The following is a 16,551-nucleotide window of genomic DNA, read 5'->3' on the forward strand; positions in this document are numbered from 1 at the left end:
AAGGAAAGAAAGAGCGATGTGTCACATTGGAAAGGTCTCAACTATGATGATAATACGAAAGTAGACGATATGGGAGTTTTCTGATGCGAAAGCAGTTTAGCACAACACGACATGTTTGCTTTTGCTTTGGAAGCAACATATCAGAGAAGAATTCTTTCTTCTTTGAAACATGTCCATCTGATTCTATGACCAGGTACACAACTAAACAGACATATTAAAGCCATTGTCTCGGGAAAAAAAAAACAAAAAGAGTGTCATCCGTTTGACCTAAGATGAATGTCTGTGATTGTGGGTAGAAATTTTGAAATTGTGTTGTGCACATTCAGTTCATAATGTTGATATCTGCATGAGATACTTAGAAATGAATGACGAGTGTCAAACAAACTTTCAAGTTTCATTTAGTTTCACTTGAAAAATCAGATTTTTCCTAAATTTGTGAGAAATTTTTATCTGTATCATTAACAAAGAAGATAGAGGATAAAAAATGGGACTACAATTTCATTACATCAGAAATATATATATATAGATGCAAAAAGATATGGATCAATAAGAAATGACCATTATTTAAGGAAACTTGTTCGATTAAGTGTAACAGCCCTCCTGGGTCACCACTGCCTCTCCAGGGTCTTTTCCCAGGCGCTGGACAACACACATGTCACCACATGATTGTCGGCTTTCCCACTGGTGGTACAGTGGTTATTCCTCACCCCACCCTCACGGGGGTCTTTTGGAACCTCCCCAGACTCGAACCTCCAACCTCTACCACCTTAACGAAGTTGAGGCGAAGTCTGGTACCATTGAGTCAGTTAATTCTCCCCTCCTTTTAGAAATTTTGTCCTCAAAATTTAAAATTAGTAACTATTAACTACTCACTTAATCAAAAAGACGAGGATAATCACGTCGCATACTGTCCTCGGTCTCCCACGTAGCATCACCTGGAGTCGTGCCCTTCCAAATTACTTTAACCAATCTAATGGTCTTGTTTCTTAATTGCTTGTCCTTGTAATCCACAATCCTTTCTGGTTCAGCTTTGAATGTCAAATTCTCCCTGAGTTCAATTTCCTCGGGTTCAATTATATGGGAAGGATCTGGTTGATACTTTTTCAGTTGTGACACATGGAATACGTTGTGTATTCCAGCAATTTGGGGTGGTAATGCTACTTGGTACGCTACTGGTCCAACTCGTTTTAAGATCTCAAAAGGCCCCATAAACCTTGGTGTCAACTTCTTAGCCTTAATAGCTCTTCCAACACCAGTTACCGAAGAGATTTTTAAAAATACATGGTCACCTACTTCAAACTCAAGCGGTCTTCTCCTCTTATCCGCATAACTCTTTTGTCTACTTTGAGCTGTGAGTAATTTTTGCTTGATTAAAGCAATCTTTTGGGTAGTCTCATCAACAATGTCTGGCCCCAAAACAGTTCTCTCACTTAATTCTGTCCAACACAGTGGCGATCTACATTTTCTTCCATATAATGCCTCATAAGGTGCCATCTGAATGCTAGAATGAAAACTATTATTGTAGGCAAATTCAGCTAATGGCAAGTGACTATCCCAATTACCTCTAAGCTCAATGGCACAAGCTCTTAACATGTCTTCAAGAGTTTGTATGGTTCGTTCCGTTTGCCCATCGGTCTGGGGGTGGTAAGCGGTGCTAAAACTCAGACGAGTACCCATGGCTTCCTGTAATGACTTCCAAAAGTTTGATGTGAATCTCGGATCACGATCAGATACAATATTTGTCGGCACTCCATGCAATCTCACCACTTCTCTTATGTAGATTTCAGTTAATTTTTGAGAGAATACTTGATATTAGTAGCAAGAAAATGAGCTGATTTGGTGAGTCGATCTACGATTACCCATATAGTGTCATGACCAGAAGATGTTCTAGGCAATCCTGTAATGAAGTCCATAGAAATGCTGTCCCATTTCCACTCTGGAATATCAAGAGACTGTAGCATCCCGACTGGTTTCTGATGCTCAATTTTGACTTTCTGATAAGTCAAACAACGAGTTACATGTTCAGTTACATCTCTCTTCATCCTTGGCCACCACCAACCACGTCTTAAGTCATGATACATCTTAGTTGCTCCTGGGTGAATGGTATATTTACTCTGATGAGCCTCCTCAAGTAAGATATTTTTCAATCGAGCATCATTAGGCACGCACACTCTACCTTTATATCTTACGACATCATCATCGGTCACATCAAAATGTTCAGCCTTTCCAGCCCCAATCTCTACCCTAATCTTATTCAAATAATCGTCCTTCTGCTGCGAATTCTGATTTCTTCCCAAAAATTATTCTCAAATTCAGTAATATGTAAAGCAGCCAAACGATTTTCGACTACTTCTACATTTACTGCATGAAAACTACTCCATAATTCATGTTCTCTGACCATCATGTGAGCAGTATGTACAAGCTTCCTGCTCAGAGTATCGGCGACTACGTTAGCTTTCCCTGGATGATACTTCAACTTAAAGTCATAATCCTTCAAAAACTCAATCCATCTGCGCTGTCTCATGTTGAGCTCCTTTTGATCAAACAAATATTTTAAACTTTTATGATCACTGAAGACTTCAAAAGAAGAACCATAAAGATAGTGCCTCCAAATCTTCAAGGCAAATACTACAGCAGCAAGCTCCAAGTCATGAGTAGGGTAATTTTCCTCATGAGGTCTCAACTGTCGAGAGGCATAAGCCACTACTCGATCCTCCTGCATCAATACACAACCTAAACCTTTCTTAGAAGCGTCAGTATACAAGGTATAAGGAGCAGTTGGAACAGGTAAGGTGAGCACCGGTGTGGTGGTCAACCTCTTTTTCAGCTCCTGGAATGCAACTTCACACTCGTTCGTCCAAATAAATGGAGCATCTTTCCTGGTCAACTTAGTCAAGGGCATTGCAATTTGTGAAAAACCCTTAATGAAACGACGATAGTAGCCTGCAAGACCCAAGAAACTCCTAATCTCTGTCACACTTCGAGGTTGCTCCCATTTCATCACTGCATCTATCTTACTAGGGTCCACTGCTACCCCTTCTTCTGAAACAACATGGCCTAAGAATTTGACTTCTTTAAGCCAAAAATCACATTTGCTCAACTTGGCATAGAGCTTGTGCTCTCTTAATATCTCCAAAACAATTTTAAGATGTCTAGCATGGTCCACCTCATCTCGAGAATAAATAAGTATGTCATCAATAAAGACTACAACAAATTCATCGAGATAAGGCCTGAAGATTCGATTCATATAATCCATGAAGACAGCTGGGGCATTTGTTAACCCAAACGGCATCACTAGGAACTCATAGTGCCCATATCTAGTCCTAAAAGCAGTTTTAGGGATATCCTCTGCTCTAACCCTCAATTGATGATACCCTGATCTTAGATCAATCTTAGAAAACACCGCTGAATTGACTAATTGGTCTAACAAATCATCAATTCGAGGTAAGGGGTACTTGTTCTTGATGGTTACCTTATTCAATTGTCTATAATCAATACACAATCTAAGGCTTCCATCTTTCTTTTTCACAAACAGTACCGGTGACCCCCATGGCGATACACTCGGTCTGATAAACCCCTTCTCTAACAACTCTTCAATTTGTCTCTTCAACTCAGCTAACTCCGATGGAGACATCCTATAGGGTGCCTTAGAAATAGGCCCCGTACCAGGTACGAGTTCAATCGAGAACTCAACCTCTCGTTCTGGAGGCAAACCGATCACTTCAGTAGGAAAGACGTCAGGGAATTCTCTCACTACTGGAATCTGATCTATACCTTCTTCAATCTCTGCCTTGATTGAGAAGAAAATCATAAAAGCTTGACAGCCCTTTCTTATACACTGTTCTACTTGAGCTGCAGACAATAACATAGGACTTTGGGACTCTACAGGGGTTACAGTAAGAGCTGAAAGTGACACACTCTTTTTCTGACAATTAAGTACAGCTCCATTTGCAGACAATCAATCCATCCCCACAATAACATCAATCCCAGACAAAGACAAACAAATGAGGTCTATGGTGGTCTTTCGACCCTTATACTCAACCTCTACATTTAGACATGCCTTAGCAGTCCTTACAGTCAAACCAGCAGGAGTAGAAATCTTCACATCAAAAGGTAAGGTACACACAGGCAATTTACATCTTTTCATACATTCATCAGACACAAAAGAGTGTGTAGCACCCGAATCAAACAAAGCACAAACATCATTATCAAGGATTCAGATTATACCTCGGATAGCATTAGGGTTATTAGTAGCCTCCGGCCCACAGAGGGCATACACTCGTGCTGGTACTGTAGGTCTCTGATCATTACCCCTATTTTGGTTCTGATAGCAAAATCGAGCAATTTGACCAGGCTTCTGATAGATGTAACAAACCCAACAATCACCAGAATGAAACTTCCCACACTTACTGCATGCTTGATTACTAGCAGCACCAGGAGTAGGATTAAAGGTAGCTGAGCTCCTGTAAGACCCTTGACTCCCACTCTGATTCCCTCTGTAGCTTTGGCCCTTATGGTAGTAGCCCTTCTTCTTCTGATTTCTAAAGCCTCCAAAGATTTGACTGCTCCTCTTCTCTACTCCACCAATGGGTCTGGTATGGATAGGGGGTTTCCCATGAGGTTCTTTCCTCCTCTCTCTATCAGCTTCTAATCTAGCCTCTCTCTTCCTCCGAGAAACTATTCGAAGCTTATTGCACATCTCACTGAAGGTCTTGATCTCAAAAGGGGCTAACTGTTCCCTTAGATCAGGCCTCGCCTTCTCTAGTAATCGTTCAGCCATCCACTCTGTATCTTCATGTTTCTGGAGGTAAGTAGAGTATTTAGATAATTCTGAGAATTGTTCAATAAATTCATCCTCATTTAGATCACCCTGACGAAATACATGAAACTCAGCCTCCTTTTCTGCTCTCAGTGCAGTAGGAAAATAATTCTCGAACAATATGGCTTTAAAATCTTCCCAAGTAAGAGAGGAATCATCCTTCGGTCCTGATGTTTCCCACCATTTCTTAGCACTCTTTTGTAATAGGAATATTGCCAGCTGTACCTTTTGATTAGAAGTGCACACAACCATACGAAAAATACTCTCCAATTGATCTATCCATTCTTCAACCACCACTGGCTTAAGATTTCCATCGAAAGTAGGAGGATTAAACTTACGAAAAGTACTCCAGATCTTTGTGATCGTGGATGTCTGTTGGTTAGAGTGAAGACTCACATTCTTCGAACTAGTCTCATGGTGAGAATAGGGAGGTAAGCCTTCATCAGCAAATTGGCTCGCATTGAATACCTTAGTATGGCTTCCTTCTTGTTGGCCATTTCCCTCTCGGTTGTCATTCTCCTTATATTGTCTTAAAGCGGCCAACTCTTCTTCTTGTCTCTTCATGCGGTCACTAAGATTATATAGTAGATCCATCATTTGCCTCATAGTTGGCTCATCCTGCCTTAGTTGTGACTGTATAGGCTTGCCCTGCCCGATTTGTTGCTGTGTGGGCTCTGGTTGTGGCAGTGAAGGTATGTCATTTCCTATTGGCTCTATAGAATCACCGACAATTTCGCCACCTCTCCTAGTTTTAGACACCATCTCTCCCTTCCTAAAGGATGGAAGTCACATAATTAAGTTAACACTAATCTCAAGACAAGAAAAATAATGGAGAAGCATTATGATTTAATAATGTATATTGCCAATAAACTAGGTTAATGTATAACAATTTCATAATTTATAAGAATTGGAAACATGTAGCTCTGATACCAAAATTTGTAACACACCACCAAATTTTTTTTTTAAATAATTTAACTCAACCATAGTTGGGTTACAGCCACCCAACACATTTTTATATCAATAATTTCAATATAAAATATTTTATAATTAACATTTCAGATAAATTTTTACCTCCCACATGCCATTAGGCTAAATCACATTTGTCCATCCTTATACTCCCAACAAGTAAACTAAATCACATTTGTCCATCCTTATACTCCCAATAAGTAAAATAAGCAATTTAATAAATTTTCAACACAAGCCAGTTATTTGGCCTTATAATCATGCCATTTTAACCAATCCAAAGTAAACCAAATATTAAAATTACAGTCATCCAAATTGTACTAAAAATAGAAATAGTTTGAAAGGCATGATTACATTTATATATTCATATAATTGACAATAAACAAAAAGCCCTAATATTGGCAATATAACACATTATAAATCATAAATTAAATACCCAAAAGAGACAGTGGATCTATACCACTAAGTCTCTGGGACTCCTCCACGTGTCACTCGTGGCTCTTCTCCTGAAAATTGTTAACCACATAATGAGACTCAAAAGTCCAGTAACCAAAGCCAATTTATGATAGTGTATACAAACAGTTAAGTGTGTGCTTACTAAGTGAGAATTAAAAATAATATAATTCCAACAAATATAAGAAATATTACAATAAACACAAACAACCATCCTTATATCCCTCCATTAACCTCGAGCCGTAGCCCTCACTCGGTGCTAAATTACCCGGCCAAAGGTAGATTAGCCCGAGCCCTTACAAACCACCTATTGAGCTCCAATAGGGGCGTACCACGTGGCACATAAATACAACAATAATAGCAAGTCTCCCAACACCTCCCACAATAATTAAACAAATTCATAATAATATTGCACAATTATACAATATTACAAAATTCATAATTTTCTCAATAATCACCCAATTAACAAGAAGTAACACTAATCACAAATTAAAAGCATGGTTACCTTGTGGCTTTTTCAATAAATTATTCCTTAAAATTTCTCTCTCACCACAATCTTCACCAGTAATACAATCTACAAATAACATATTATTTATAAATATTAGTTTTCAATTTTTGAAACTAATAAATAATTCTAATAGAAAAAAATATAATATAATTCCTAATTTCAATCTTAATACAAATCTATAGTTAATACTATTAAGTAAAATTTTTAATTCCTCTTTTAATTATCAATAAACATTAATAATCTAAAAATCAACTTCTAAACTAATTTTTATTATCAAAATTTTTTTTTTTATTCATAAATTCGTACCTAAAATACTCAAAAATTAAAAATTAAGTCCTAGTTTAGAATCATAATCCTATAACCATAATAATTCATTTCTCATCCCAAATAATCATCTAAACCTCAATAAATCAACATATATTTTCAGATCTAGTTTAGAATTTGATCCATAAGCCACAAATTCAAAGATCACCATTAAATTTATACTCTAGAATATTTATTATACTACTAACAACCTCAAAAACCATATTTATTCAACATAAATTCATCCCTCTTCCAGATCTTAAATTTTCTACCACTACAAACTCAGAAACAAAAGAAAAAGGATGACTAAGAAAAAATTTTAGAACACTTACTTAGTCTTGAAAAGCTTAAAATCACATCCTAAATATTCTATTAAAAACTCTTACCTTAAAACCCTGCACCGGTGAATTTGGCTCACAGATGCTCTCTCTGCCGAAGCTCACGCACGAAAGAAGGAATGAAGAAATGAAGGAACAGGTGAGTTTTTATAAAAATTCAGTGGGTCCCACATTTTTTTAATTATTTTCTCTCTCTTCTTCTTCTTTTTTTTTATTATTTTATTATTGTTACTGTTGAGGGGCGGATGAAGCAAATTCGTTTTCTTCTTCTTCTCCTTTTCTTTTTTTTTCTTATTATAATAATAATTTAATAATATATATTATTATTTTTTTTTATTTTTTTATTTTTTTTTAAAATTATTTTTTTTTTTATTTTTTTATTATGTTTTTTAATTTTTCTTAAACCCAAATTAACTATTAAAATTATATTGGGATATTACATTAAGCATTCATTCAAGTTACCGGTACATCAACAATTAAATATTGCAAAATATTCAAAATAACAAAAGAAACACAATCTGGTGCATAGATTTGTATCAGTTCAGCAAGCAATCTTCATCACTCCTCCTTGGTAGAAGAGCTACGCACAACTCCAAGCTTGTCTCTAAGTTCTTGAAATAATTTCTAGTACCACTGTAGTCCTTTGTTAAAAATATCAGCAGCTTGTTCTTTTGTTGAACAATGCAACAGCACTTCACTTCCTTTTCAGCTTCTCTAATCGCATGATATTTGATTTTAATGTGTTTACTTTTTCCATGAAAACACTGGATTTTAACCATTGCAACAGCAGACTTGCTATCACACAAAATCTCTTAACAGCTTGTTGCTTAAACTTCAAATCATTCATAATTTTCCTCGGTCATAAAGCTTGATAAACAGCAGCAGGTGCAGCCATCTATCGGCCTCGATAGTCAACAAATTTTATATCTGAGAGTTTCCAAACATACAAAATAATTATATATTATGGTTGTATTAAAAAAAAAAACCTTCTACTGACTGTTATTCTGTTCGTGTATAAATTGATGCTTTACAATTTTCAAAAGCATACTCACTCAAAAAATAGACATGATTATCATGAAAAACTATATTTTAGCTTTTTATTTGATATTGGATGTTACTAACTAATTCAAATTTAAGCAATACATTGAGCCGAAGTCCAGTATTTCTTTGAGTGATTTTTTCAATTCTCAAAATTTAAACGCATGACCTAACACATTGGGTACTGACTCCTTGACCCAAACCGCCATTGGTTATGTTTAATCAATCAAATTCTCTCAATTATTTCACAATAAGACAATTATTTTCTCACCATTCAAAGTTTCCAACACGGATAACCCTAAATGGATTATTGAATAGATGATTTATAGTCATGACAATTGACAAAATGTAAAGAGACATCAAGAAAAACATTGTAGTTTATAGGAAGTCACGTAACAAGATCTTAGGGTAAACGGTATTTTTAAACAGTTTATAGTTGATAAAGCCCAATAGTATGATGATATCTTACAGACTTATGAAGCCGGCCTTAATAAATAGGACAAGGCTTGCTGAGAAACGATAAATAGAATCAGGTGCTCAAAACTCTCGGAGAAACAAAAGAATTTGATCTACTCAAATAGTAGTCATTGACCATGCCTTAATTTCTAATATTACAACATAGGGAAAGACTTTGCCAATGCACCACGAATGACATAAGGATTACATGAAGAAAAGCACGCTACACTTGCTCAAGAATTGCATGAAACTGGAACATAAAGAACCAGGCTCCAGGCATAAGATCAAGATTTACAGAATTTGCATAGTGTATCGTCAAGGGCTTTTCTGTCATAATCCCCAGTAAAAACACAATTGCCTAGAGGACCCCTTAGAAGGATAAGCCTTAGCAACCCATCGGCTACCTTCTTATCTACCTGATAGAACGAAACAATTAAGCCTTGATCATCACACAGACAAATAGAAGTTTTAATTTTACTTTTCAAATCAAAAGAATGAAACGACAGCCTCTTACCGCCATTACTGACTTGAACATATCCACGGTCATATTTTCAGGAGGGGTTGTAGGTAGGTTGCCTGCTTAAGAATGGCATGAACTCGCTGCACAATAGAACCATCAATCCAACCAAGGCGATGTGATAAATCAACAGCCATTACCTGTGTTCATTGACATACAACGTTCGTCAATAAAGATCCTGACGTAACAAGAAGCTCATCTGCCCCAAAAATATGAGAATAAAAAACAACTGTGAGAGTCAAGTACCATGCCAGCTGCAACAGCCTCTCCATGAAGCCACTGTCCATAGCCAACTGAAGTTTCTATTGCCTAAAATAACAGCCACGTGAAGGAGTATTTAATCAGTTGGAGAACTTATCCTGATAAGATCACGCACAGAAAATTTGTGTGGACAAATATGATAACACAAATCTGAAGCAGCAAACAAACACATACTCACAAGACTATCATAACGTTAAATTTAAGAAATGTAGAACAGAAAATTTCAGAAATACCTTTTTTTTTTTTTGGCCCAGGGTAGAGTTAAAGAGGAAATGTTAATATTAGCAAGTTTCAATACAATGTCTCCCAAGAGGGAAAACATAGTATTTAAAAAACAACACGTGTCATTTTAGCATGAGAAAGGGCATCGTTCATGAATTAAACACCAGAGGCTACCCCCATAACAAAATAAACAGGTAAGATTCTTTCATTTCTATTCTTAAAAGTGCATATTAAATGTAAAGCAATATATGCTGAAGGGGAAAATGCTAATATAAGCTTGTACACCATCTTGAATTCTACTTCCCCACCACAGACCCCAGCCTCCATTCTTCTCTTAGTTTATAAAAATGATCCATGCCTCTGATATTGTCTTCAATCCTTCACATTTGATTATTTGTACAACTTCATACTTTGATTCACAAAAAATATATATATATATAATAAAGATGAAAATAATTCATGTCAGCTCAATGAATTAGCCTATAGATGATATTGACAGCACCAACTCAACTGTTTGGAAATCTGAAACAAAAACAATCACAAGTGAAATGAAAGCACTCACATGGCCAAATGTATGGCCCAAGTTCAATGTGGCCCTCAGTCCACTTTCCTTCTCATCCAAGGACACAACCTCAGCCTTGTTTTCACATGATCGCTTTATAGCATATGCCAGTGCACTTGGGTCCCTGCATCGGATATTAGATTTTATGAACAGGAAGACTGGAAGAGGGTATATGAGTTTATTGAAGTAACAAAAAGCAATACAGCTCAAGAAGGGATAATAGTGTAAAGATACAAGACCCATGTGACTCGGGCCAAAAGAGAGAGCTGACGAGATGCAGCCAAAAGAGTGTGAAGGTTAGTGTTTAGAGGTGTGAAGAGTTTAGTGAATGCTTCTTCTCTGATGTTGTTCTTCCTCTCCAATCCAACTATTGGAAATTTCCTTTTCTGTTACTCCTTCTGCTGTAAATTTTTATGACTGCACTAATTCATGGCTCTTGATTAATTCCATTAATACATTTAACGTGTGTAATTCTTCTATGCTAGGGCAATCATAGCAAAAAGTTCCTTCAAAGTCTACATATTTAAGCCTAATTTCCACAAGACTAGCTGTCATAACTCATAACCCAGGAGATGTTATTGCCTTGCGGTGCAAGCTTCATGGCATAAAAGGAACAAATACTGGAGACTGCAAGCTTATAACAATACTTAGATGATGAATTTACCTCGCCATCAATGCCTCCATATTTTTCTCCTGCCACTCAAAAAATTTTGCATCCCTGATGAGCCCGTACTTTATAACTTCAGCAAACCCTGATGCCAGTTCCCTATCTGGTAATGTATTTAATGTGTCTGTGTCTATAAGCACACACTGAGGTTGGTAGAAAGCACCAATCAGGTTCTTTCCAAGAGGATGGTTTATCCCAGTCTTGCCACCAACTGAAGAATCAACCTAGAAAATTATGCACAGACCAATGCAAAAGAAATAAGATGCTGAGATCAGAAAAATCAACATCAAATAAAAGAGGGCAAGCAGAAATCTGGGTGACATAAACACGAATATTTTAGATGTGATGCTAGACCTGAGCCATAACAGTTGTTGGAATCTGAATAAAGTTAACACCGCGCAGGAAAGCAGCAGCTGCAAAGCCACACATGTCACCAATTACACCACCTCCAAGAGCTACAAATGTGCATCGCCGGTCCAACCTTGACTCAATGGCCTTGTCAAACACTTTCATTAGAGTGTCCTAGCAGTTAAACAGGTAACCACTTTTCATGCTCGGGCCTAGGGAGAAGATTACACAATCCCCAATCTAAACATAATAGACCTACCATATCTTTGTACTGCTCACCATCTGGCAAAATGACATTCTCAACGGAAACATTTGGGTTTCCTCTTGTTAGAGCATCAACAACTTTGTCCAGATACAATGGTGCAATGGTATTATTAGTGACCACAAGGACCCTCTTTCCATGAACATGCCTATTGGATAAGCATTAACTTCTAAGAACATCTTAACATAACACCTCAGAAAATGGAAAATAATCGCTTTTAAAAATACATTAAAGATGCACACAAAATTCCTCATTTTGTCCGTACATCTTTCTATCATTTTGGTACACAATAAGCCCAACCGATCCTCCGTACGGATAAACTAGAATTCGGTCTACAAAACGGCAACGTTATACACATGGGTCGTGACTGAAATGAAATTTAAAGTTCGGTGTTCTTATTAGACATACCTCTGGAGAAGCTCAGGTTTATCAAGCAGCCCCGAACCGATATAAATCGGATAGCTCCGATTGCCCAGGTCGACCTCAACGATCGTGGGAACACCAGGCTCCGTCTTTGTAGCAAACTGATCCATAACTTGAGCCGAATTGGCGCATACCCTTAGGCTCCTATCTTGACCCATGCTCGACACAGAAACCCATTTCCTGTTCAATTCGACAGAATATCTCGGAGACAGGAATTTGGAACTTTGAAAGCAATGGAGGTGAGAGAAACTGGTATTGAGTTTTGAGGCTGTAGAGCTCGTTGTTCGCTTGGAAGAGAGAGAAAGAGCGAAATGATTGGCGGTGGATGCCATAGGCTTAGCTTAGAGTTGAGCACAGAAATGAAAGGAAACAAGGCGGAGTCTCCTGGAGGGTTGGTGAGGAAGGTAACATGTTGATCGTGGTTGGCCCTTTTTGTGGAGGATGGATGAAGAAGACCAATGGGTTAGGTGAGGAATTGAGGCAGGAGGATACTGGTATCGGAGTACTTGACAAGACGGGTCGGTAGATTCGGTTGCTAAATCCCTTCTCGTGCCCAAAATTTGACGGGAAAATTCCATTTTTAACACTTAAATCTAGATGTATTTGAAAAATTAAAAAATATTTATTTTAATGTACTTTAAATTTGGTATGTTGTATAAATTAAAATTTAAATGATAATTTACTTTGTTTTTAGAATTTGTCACCGTAAATTAAAATCTACTATCTAGCAATTCTTTTTGCAATGCATTATTTATATATACATGCATGCATACAAACATACATATATATATATTAAAAAATATAAGTCAAAAATTGCCACTTGAGCATCCCCAATCTAAACCATATGTTATTGGTCACTTTTAAGGCTTTGAGCACGTCCAAATAGGTAATATACATCTGATTTATCAATTATATATACAATATAATACACAGATATACAATTGGCTTATAAACTGCACGTTACATACTTTTGAGAAAAAATTTCATTTTTCATTCTCAATCTCATACAAGGCCATGTTTCACATATATATCTCACATATTACAAGCCATAACCACATACATTCAATCACTAGCTTGCATGGACATTCACACCATTTATACACATAAACACACAAAGGGGCTATGATTTTAAAATCACACACACACATAAAAATATACACTCACATGTTATGCACAAGTATTGATTTCCATGATAACTTATGTAACACTTGCCCCGAGTGTTATCCAAAAATCACACAAGTTAAATAAACTAAGTGTGGTTAAGGAGTTAATCCTAAAACCAACTTAGGAAACAAACCATTTAAATCACTAAGCAAATATACGATTGCAAAGTAAACATTTAAAACCTTAAAAAAAATTATAGGTTCTACCTATAGCGCACGGAAGCAAGTTAGACAAAAGAAGGGTAAAAATATGCTGTCATGACAGCATTAAATTGCTGTCATGACAGCCCTCCCGGTTCAACTTCTGGAGGCGCCGTTCCGCCTTCCGATCTCCGATCGAAGAAATTTTAAAGCTCACAAGTCACATTCAAAGGGTACTATAAGTGTACTGAATTTCAAAAAGATCCAACGGTCAGATTAAAAATTAGACATGTTACAAATTTAGTCAATTTTGCTGTCAAAAGCTGTCATGACAGCACTTCCGGACCAACTTTCGGAGTGCACCATTTCATCATCCGACCTCTGATCGGAGTGATTTCAAAGCCCACATGTCACTTTTTAAGAATACTATTAGTATACCAAATTTTAAAAAGATCCAACGGACGGATTGAATTTTGTACAGGTTACAATATAACTACTGTAGTTGTCATGACAGCAATTTAATGCTGTCATGACAGCACCTCCAGACCAAATTCCGGAGTGCGTCGTTTCTCCGTCCGATATCCGATCGATGTGATTCCAAATCCCACACGAAGCTTATAAAAGGTTTTACTTGTGACCTAAATTTTAGAGAAATCCAACGGTCGGATTAAGATTTGGACACCCGGATGCAAAAGTGCAGCTTTTTGGTAAAAACCATTTTCAAAATTGTCCAAATCTCATCCTAATGGTCACAAACCTGTGGGAACACTTTGGACACGTCAAATAAGATTAAAAACACCTGATAGAACATTCAAATGATGGAAAACCCCCGTACATCAAAATTTGACCACCTGGGTGCCATTTCCTAAAATGGACCATAACCCCCAAAATGCACAAATCATACAAGGGTGGTCACAAATCAATCTAAATACCATGTATTTATATAAATACATATGCTAAATATTTTCACTTGGCTCAGAGCTCCTTGTGGGGCCTACGCACCCACTCTCTCTATCCAAAGTGTATGTTTGCCCATAGCACACCATTTGCAATGCAACCACTTTGCATTTGCTTATAAAATCACATATATATCAAAATAAAAATCTGCTTGTAATAGAAACTTGGTCTACTAAGTAAATCCATCAAAACCACACACCATAACCAAGTTTCCTAGCCACAAGTCTGCAAACAGACAAAAATTCATACACAAGCACACAATCCACACATATTCACACACACATACATAATCATATCCTACTGGCACCCTAATCTTAAATACATTACAATATATTTGCTCAAAAGAAAGGGGTTGCAGTTCTTTACAAATCACAAGCAAACCCCTAGCTTTGCTCCTTTCCCCGTCCACCACTGGATCCTTCACCTGGACCTGAAATATTGAAAAGAAAGGGGTGAGACAACCACAGTCTCAGTAACAGAGAAATCTACATTGATTATTACAAAGTAAGCCATAATCAAATAAATGAATAATAAATTCAACATAGTATATAATTTAGCCATTTAAAATGTATGAATGCATGACCTAGGCCGGTATGGCCTTTTATGACCAACAGAATGCCCCCTGGCACTCTTTAACTCATAGGTAAACCTTATACCTACTTATACCTCCACAGGCACAAAACATAATCTAAGGCATGATCTAATCCACCGAATCGCCTATGCCCCTTCGACGTAAATCTTGAGCAGTCAAAGCTAACTCCCTCCCAGAGCCAGCCCGACTTACTCTCCATGTGAGGGCTACCTTGGCCCAGGCACTCAACCTCACACTTCATATGTCGGATTCTCTCCCCCACTGAGAGGTGTCGAACACTCAATACACTAACCACTTTAGTGCACTGAGCCCACAATACGTAAGACAACACTGAGTACTGACAGTGTGCCATAGAATATCAAAAATCCACACCTTCTCATTGGTGAACTCCCACCGAGATCATGCATTTTACTCTTGTCTACTTTTCCTGAGTATTGACCATTCAACACTCTAAAGTAGTATAATATTTATAAATCTCATTTCCATAAAAACATTGTTATTAAACAATTAGAAAACATATTTGCACTATAATCAAAGTAGTATTCCATAACCCCTTATAAAGCACATTTAATCTTTTAAAACATGTAATGCATGATAACTAGTAATATTTATTCAAAAATAGCTAAAACAAAGTAATAAGAAATATAAATTCCCCTGTTACCTCAACCCTTTAGTACCAAAAGGGTTCTCCTTGTACAAAATAGGGCTTGGCTTATTCCTTACTTCTCAATAAGTTCCACCAACAATTTTCTACAACATATAAGTGATCCACATCACTTATCATGACAAATAGCATTAATGAAGACTATAACTCATACCACACAACTTAGGTCTATGAGTCATAATCCACCCTAATGGTCCATATATTAAACCAACCATTCACATAGTATCACTTAACCACCAAAACCATTTATTAGCCATCACTAGGCTAATTTTCAATTTATATAATTTTTATCAATTAAAAACCTTCACTTAGTGTCACCAACTTTTACTATTAGCCCTTATAATGAAAACCAAACCTTAATTTAAATCTTATTGGGCTCAAATAGCAAAATTATAATTAAATCAATAAGCTTAAACCATTGAAGAGCAAAAACCCAATTTCTCAAGGTTTATTTTGTGCCCAAAACACTTCTTTTCATCCAATTATCCACTCAAAACATTAGATCACTATATAGAAACTCAAAACATACTCCCTAGGATCCAAAGAAACAAAAGCTTACAAGAATAAAGCCTTTGGGATCAAAATTCAAAAATCTCCTCTTCCAAAAATTGAAGAAAATCAAGAGAAAGAGAAGAGGATTGAAGTAGGGAGTTTACCTATCGTGTAGCCGAGCTCGCAACGGTCGCAAAGACTCCTAAATCCGAGCCTAACTCCCTCTCTTTCTCCTTTCTTCTTCCTCTCTCTCTCTCTCACGTGTTTCCTTTCTTTCCTTGTTTTCTTTTCTGCGTTTCTGGTCTGGTTTTCCTCTTATAAAAGCTGATCTAAAAGTTTGGGGAAAATTACAAGAAATGGCCCAACATTTTTTATTATTGCACAAAAGCCTGGGTCAACTTT

The 16,551-nt window shown here is 36.9% G+C and overlaps 1 long non-coding RNA gene and 1 pseudogene across 1 annotated transcript; both read right to left on the reverse strand.

The window, feature by feature from the left end:
* Positions 1 to 8,928: 8,928 nt before the first annotated feature.
* On the reverse strand, positions 8,929 to 12,631 carry LOC129295956 (3-dehydroquinate synthase, chloroplastic-like; annotated as a pseudogene).
* Positions 12,632 to 14,602: 1,971 nt separating this feature from the next.
* On the reverse strand, positions 14,603 to 16,427 carry LOC129295958 (uncharacterized). Its single transcript, XR_008589666.1, has 2 exons — positions 16,314 to 16,427; positions 14,603 to 14,831 (listed from the first exon to the last, which is right to left on the reverse strand). It is a non-coding gene; the product is annotated as an uncharacterized LOC129295958 (long non-coding RNA).
* Positions 16,428 to 16,551: the final 124 nt, after the last annotated feature.

This window comes from Prosopis cineraria, unplaced genomic scaffold (genome assembly GCF_029017545.1).
Source record: "Prosopis cineraria cultivar Desert tree isolate PC_DT_omini unplaced genomic scaffold, ASM2901754v1 PC225, whole genome shotgun sequence".
Lineage (NCBI taxonomy): Eukaryota > Viridiplantae > Streptophyta > Magnoliopsida > Fabales > Fabaceae > Prosopis > Prosopis cineraria.